Raw genomic sequence first — 6,744 nt, 5'->3', positions numbered from 1 at the left:
TAGAATGAAGGAGCTTTGGAGGAACCTCAACCTTGGACCTCAAAGGGAGAATCCGACCTTGACCTCTGAGGGAGAATCAGACCTGTAAAATATAATTTTCTCAATACTTGCCTCTCTTTTTCTTCACGTCCCCCTAAATAGGGTTGAGGACGAAAATACAAAGATGACCCATTAGGTCAAGTGGTTCACGCCACATTACACTGAACCAACCCAAAATAAACCAAACCAAATAAAGTAAACCAAACCAAATTGAAATTACATGAAAAGTAAATTGACATAATTTAATTCCTATGCCTATGGATAACTCGTGATGCTATGGAGTCCATAACATCACCCCCCCCCCCCCCCCCCCCCCCCCCCCCCCCCCCCCCCCCCCCCCCCCCCCCCCTCCCCCCTTGGAGAAAGAGCTTGTCCTCAAGCTCAAAGTATGGGTAGAGGGTGCGAAACGCCGCTAATGGCTCCCATGTCGTGTCACTGGGGTCAGCATCTACCCATTGCACTAAGATCGCCCAATCACCCTGAATACGACGAGTTTGTAATACCTGTGCCGGGGTAGAAAGTACACGTTCCTCATGGAGTGGTGGCAGCGGGGTGTGCAGCAAGGGCGAATCACCGTGGAAGGCCTTTAATTGTGAGACATGAAAGACGTTGTGAATTCTGGCCTCTGGAGGAAGCTGCAATCTGTAGGCCACTGTCCCAATGCGGTCCATCACCTGAAAGGGACCATAATATTTTGGAGAGAGCTTGTGACATTTGGAGGCTGTCAACGACAGCTGCCTGTAGTGTTGGAGACGCAACCAAACATAATCCCCAGGAGAAAAGAAGACTTCCCGGTGCTTCTAGTCATAATATTGTTTCATAGAATGTTGTGCTTTCTGTAGATGAGTGCGCACCTCAGTGATGAATGAGTCTCTTTCAGCCAATGCTTGGTCCAAAGTTGCGGCTTTAGAGGCCCCTGGTTCATAGGCTAAAAGACGGGGAGGTTCTCTAACATATACCACCTTGAATGGGGTTGTGCCAAGTGCGCTGTGGTAGGAGGTGTTGTAACAGAACTCAGCCCAGGCGAGCCACTTAACCCACCTCTTAGGTGAGTCCCCCATGAAACAACGGAGATACATTTCAATGGTTCTGTTGACGACCTCTGTCTGACCATCAGTCTATGGATGGTAGGCTGAAGAAAAGGCTAACGTTGTGCCTTGTAACTTGAAGAGTTCTTTCCAGAAGGTACTTGTAAAGATTGCATCCCTATCACTGGTAATTGAATTAGGCATCCCATGTAATCGTACAATGTTATCCATAAAAAGTTGAGCGACCTGCGGTGCAGTGTAAGGATGTGCTAGAGGAATGAAATGCCCATATTTAGAGAAACGATCCACCACTACAAGTATAATAGATTTACCCGACGAAGAGGGAAGTCCATCTATGAAGTCCATAGAAATATCAGACCAGACCTGTGACGGAAGCTGAAGTGGTTGGAGCAACCCCGCTGGACTTAATGTTTCAGCTTTATTCCGTTGACAAGTCTGACAAGCCGCCACATAATCAGCTATACTGCGCTTCATGCCCCTCCAATAAAATTCCCTACTGATTCGAAAATCTGTTTTCTGTCGGCCTTCATGTGTACTGTCATGGAAGGAGGCCAAAATGCTGTTAATCAGAGGGGATGTGTGGTGGAGAAAATTTTTGTTTTTGTAGAGGACGAGATTGTCCTGAACCGTCCAATGTGGTGCCGCTGTGCCCTGCTGGATATCCTGGCATAAGGAGATAATATCTGGGTGCTGTTGTGCCTCTTCCTGTATAGAATCCAACAAGAGAGCTCTGGGCTGACTGATGGAGTTTAATTGCGGCTCTGGAACGTCCCGGCGAGATAAGGTATCAGCCCCTACATTCAAACTTCCCGGTTTATACTCGACAGAAAAGTCAAACCCCATAAGCTTACTTAACCAATGTTGTTGTGGTGAAGTAGTGAGACGCTGCTCAAGAAGATATTTGAGGCTGCAATGATCAGTGCGAATCAAAAAAGAACGTCCCCAAAGATAAGGGTGCCAATGCTGTATAGCTTTCGCCAATCCAATCAATTCCCTCTCATAAGCTGCCAACTTGTGGTGGTGTTGGCCCAGTTGACGGCTAAAATAAGCAATCGGGTGGCCCTGTTGGTGCAACACTGCGCCAATACCGCCCCCTGAAGCATCACATTCCACTACAAAGGACTCCTGAAAGTCGGGGAGTTGCAAAACTAGGGCTGATGATAAGGCGTCTTTCAATTGCTGAAAGGAATGAGCTGCTGTCTCTGACCAGGTAAAAGCATTTTTCTTGAGGAGATTGTTGAGCGGAGCTGCAAGCTGGCCATAGCTACGAATAAATTTTCTATAATATCCAGCAAGGCCCAAAAATCCTCTTAAGGCTGTAATAGATGTAGGAATTGGCCAATCTGTGACCGCTTGTATCTTACTCTGGTCTACCTTCACCCCTGATGCTGAAATAACGTGGCCCAAATATGCCACTTCTGATGTGCCCATAGAGCATTTTGACCGATTTAAAACCAAATGATGTGAACGTATAAGAGAAAATACCTGGTGAAGGTGTTGAAGATGTTCTTCCCAGCTGTTGCTATAGACCAAAATATCGTCGAAAAAGACCAATACATATTTGCGCCAGAGAGGGGAAAATACCTCATTCATGAGGGCCTGGAGGGTGGAAGGCGCATTTGTCAGACCAAATGGCATTACGAGGAATTCAAAATGGCCGTGCTGCGTGCGGAACGCTGTTTTCTCCACATCGGATGGATGAACTCGGATTTGATGATAGCCAGATTTCAAATCGATTTTAGTAAATATAGTAGCTCCATGTAGCTCGTCTAACAGCTCGTCCACCACTGGAATAGGAAATTTATCTTTAATTGTATGGGCATTGAGTTGTCGGTAATCCACACAGAACCTCCATGACTTATCATGCTTGCGGACTAGTAATACTGGTGAAGAAAAAGGAGACCTGCTGAGCTGAATAATACCCTGTGCTAACATCTGTTGGCATTGCCTTTCAATCTCATCCTTCTGTAAGTGAGGGTAACGATATGGACGTACCACTACCGGCTCGGTCCCCATTTTCAAACGGATACGGTGATCACAGTTCCTAAGTAGCGGTAAGGCAGTAGGGTCTTGAAAGATTTCCTCAAATTCTGTAAGTAAGTGAGATAACTTACATGTATTTATGGACTGGACCTGGGCAACCTGTAGTGCGCAGGTGAGTGGTGCTTGTGTGCCATGCAATATAATCTGATGTTGGTCCTCTATAAAAGACATGGTGAGAGCTTGGAAATCCCATAGTATTGGTCCCAACAATTGTAGCCATTTAATTCCTAGCACCAAATCGAATCTTGATAGTGGAATCACTAGAAAATCTGCAAAAAATTTATATCCCTCAATATCAAAGTGTGTGGCTGGTGATATGCCTACACTAGTAATTTTAGCTCCATTGGCTACTGATACAGAAAGACCATTCTGTTGCTGTACTACTAACCCAAGTTGTTCTGCCACCGGCTGACTGATGAAATTATGTGTACTACCCGAGTCAACTAAAGCCAGTAACTGTAAATGATGTAATTGGTCTTTAACCTGCATTGTGCTTGCACTGCGTAGACCAGTCATGGGATTAAGGGAAATCTCTAGACCTTCTTGGTCAGTTTCCACAATTTCTTCCTCTTGTGGTATTTCTTCTCCATCCTCCCATAGACATATACTGAATAATCATTTGCAATGGTGACCAAAAACATACTGTTCATCACAGTTAAAACAGAGGCCCTTGGCCTTTCTCTGCTCCATTTCCTGTCTAGTAAGTTTTTTGAAGTAAGGAGCAGGTGGAGCTGAATTAGAAATGTTTGGGCGTGGGGCTGCACTGTCTCTAAATCTTGGAGGTCCATAGGAATGGTTCGGCACAGAGGCATTGTGCCTTCCTGGCCAAGCTGGTTTTCTGACCAGTGACTCCTTTAGAACACGCTGCTTGGCTCAATTGCCCTGGCTAAGTTCATAGCGTGGTCTAAATCTGTAGGAGCATGTAATTCAACTTCTAAACGTAGAGCTTCTGTCAATCCAGCAGTAAAAATATGAACATACTGTGTGTGGCTAACAAACTGGTTTGCTCGGGCTAACCTTTCCTGGAAGGTCTTTTGGTACACCTCTAGTGTGCCAGTTTGTTTGTAATTGATTAACTCTCCCAATGGATTGCTACTAGCAGGAGGACCAAATCTCATCATGCAAGACTGTCTAAAAGTTGCCCAATCCTGAACCACTTGGTCATTTCGGAATTGGTGGTACCATAGAAGTGCTTCATCGAGCTTGTGGTAGGCGGCCAAATACACTTTCTCATCCGCAGGTGTTTTTTTATGATAAAAGAACTGATCACACTTGGCTAACCAAATCAAAGGGTCCTTAGACCCATCATACGTAGGAAAGTCAAGTTTTAAATACTTGGGCACAGTGTTTGGTCCTTGAACGGCAGGCTCCAGATGGGAATGGTGTTGACGCAGTGGTGGTTGTGGGGGAGGTGGTGGGTGGAATGGATGGTGTTCGGCCGGCGGAGAGTAGGCAGCTAGAGGTTGGGCTCGTGTATCATGGTCCTCTTGTCGCCGGAGGAGAGCTTGGATGGCAACATCCATTGATTTTATTGCTTCACACAAATCAGAGGTTGTTTGACACACCTCTTCCAGGGCATGAGCCTGGTTATCTGTCCTTTGCCTATTTTCTTCCACTCGCTGTCTCAAACTCGTCAGGGGAAGAGGAATCCCCAAGGGTGGACCTGTTTGATACCAAGATGTTAGGTTCTTCCCTTGCCATGGATCGAGTCACCCTTCTTTCCTCTCTTCCCTCCATGGATGATCTTGACGATGGAAGAGAAACCTTGTTTCTTGAACGAGTAATGGTGGAACTCAATTTAGAATGAAGGAGCTTTGGAGGAAGCTCAACCTTGGACCTCAAAGGGAGAATCCGACCTTGACCTCTGAGGGAGAATCAGACCTATAAAATATAATTTTCTCAATACTTGCCTCTCTTTTTCTTCACGTCCTCCTAAATAGGGTTGAGGACAAAAATACAAAGATGACCCATTAGGTCAAGTGGTTCACGCCACATTACACTGAACCAACCCAAAATAAACCAAACCAAATAAAGTAAACCAAACCGAATTGAAATTACATGAAAAGTAAATTGACATAATTTAATTCCTATGCCTATGGATAACTCGTGATGCTATGGAGTCCACAACACCCCCCTCCCTGCCCCACTGTAATGGGTTTTATGTCTCCTACCACTTGAGAGTCGTTGTTCTATGGAGGGATACGGTGGTGGACACTTCAGAGCAATGCCGATAGCAGTGGAGTGTGCCCTACATCCAACATTAGGATTGGAGTATGAAGCAATCTCTTACTGGCTAGGAGTGATTTTTACTCTCACTTATATAATGCCGCAGGGCCTGAATGAAGGACGCACCAATGTGAGGGGGAGTATTGGAAGATGAAGGCATATTGGAAGATGCAGCATTTTATACAAAAATATTTTATACATCATTTGCAGCAAGCTGGGAGTTCATGTTGTTCTCTCACCCCCAGCTTGAGGGAGAGTGTTGAAAGATAAGCTCAAGCCTACACGACTAAGGAAGGCCCACATATCTAAGATTATTATAAGATGGGACACACGACCAAGGAAGGCCCACAAGATGGGCCTAAGCCCATACGAAGTAGGCCACAATGATTACTAAGAGCTGGCATCCTTATCACATCAATTGGAAGATCAAGAAGGACTCACAAAAGTATCTTTATCTTAGGGTCACGACCAAGAAGAGTTTTAGATTAAGTTATATTTGTCTTTTATCAATATTGAGTTACCTAATTATGTTAGGACTTACCTTAAGTGTTAGAGTTTGAGTGTAATTGAGACAAGGGTAGTTTTATTGAAATTGGACTCTACTACCTTCCTCTATTATAAATAGAGGTTCATGTACTCTAATTACAACAAGTTATTGATGTCAATGAAGTATTTCACTTTTCCATAAATTCAACAGAAAGTTTTCAAGATGATCGAATTGTCTTTCACAAATTGGTTGGCAAATTAAAGAGTAGAGGATTCTTATTAGCCACAAGGACCATATATCTCAGTGGAAGAACAACTTGCATATTTTCTTCTCACTCACTATTGGTCAACAACAATCGTACAGTGTCACATCAGAGATGCTTGATAGATCGAATTAGACCATAAGTAAATATTTCAGTAAGGTGTTGGATATTGTTGTCAAACTTCACTCTAATTATAGCAAATAGCTTTCGGAACACACTCACTTGAAGATTTTAAAAAATCTTATGTTTTATTCGTACTTTAAGGTAACATCAAAGCCATATAATGAATAATTTTAGGTTCATATTAAATGTGTGTTTGTATTAATTGAAATGGCATCATTAGGATTGTATTGTGGATTGATGGAACTCATATCAAAATGAACATCTCATTTGAGAAACAATAAAGATTCTGGAACAAGAAAGGTTTTCTCTCAAAAAATGTAACAGCAACATGTACATTTGCCATGCAATTCACTTATGTACTTGCTGGATGGGGGGGATCAACAGCTGATTCACGTCTACTGAAGTCAGCATTGACTCGACGAGATCGAAACACAGAACAGCTTTGCCAAAATCCGCATCGACAGTCCATCTTCTCTAAATGTTTGCCACACTCTGCTGGTGGAATTTCATATCGA

This window comes from Aristolochia californica, unplaced genomic scaffold, assembly GCF_029961685.1.
Source record: "Aristolochia californica isolate CCGP_79_NKW_82.1479 unplaced genomic scaffold, dmAriCali1.0.hap1 SCAF_16, whole genome shotgun sequence".
NCBI lineage: Eukaryota > Viridiplantae > Streptophyta > Magnoliopsida > Piperales > Aristolochiaceae > Aristolochia > Aristolochia californica.
This window is presented reverse-complemented; position numbering follows the sequence as displayed.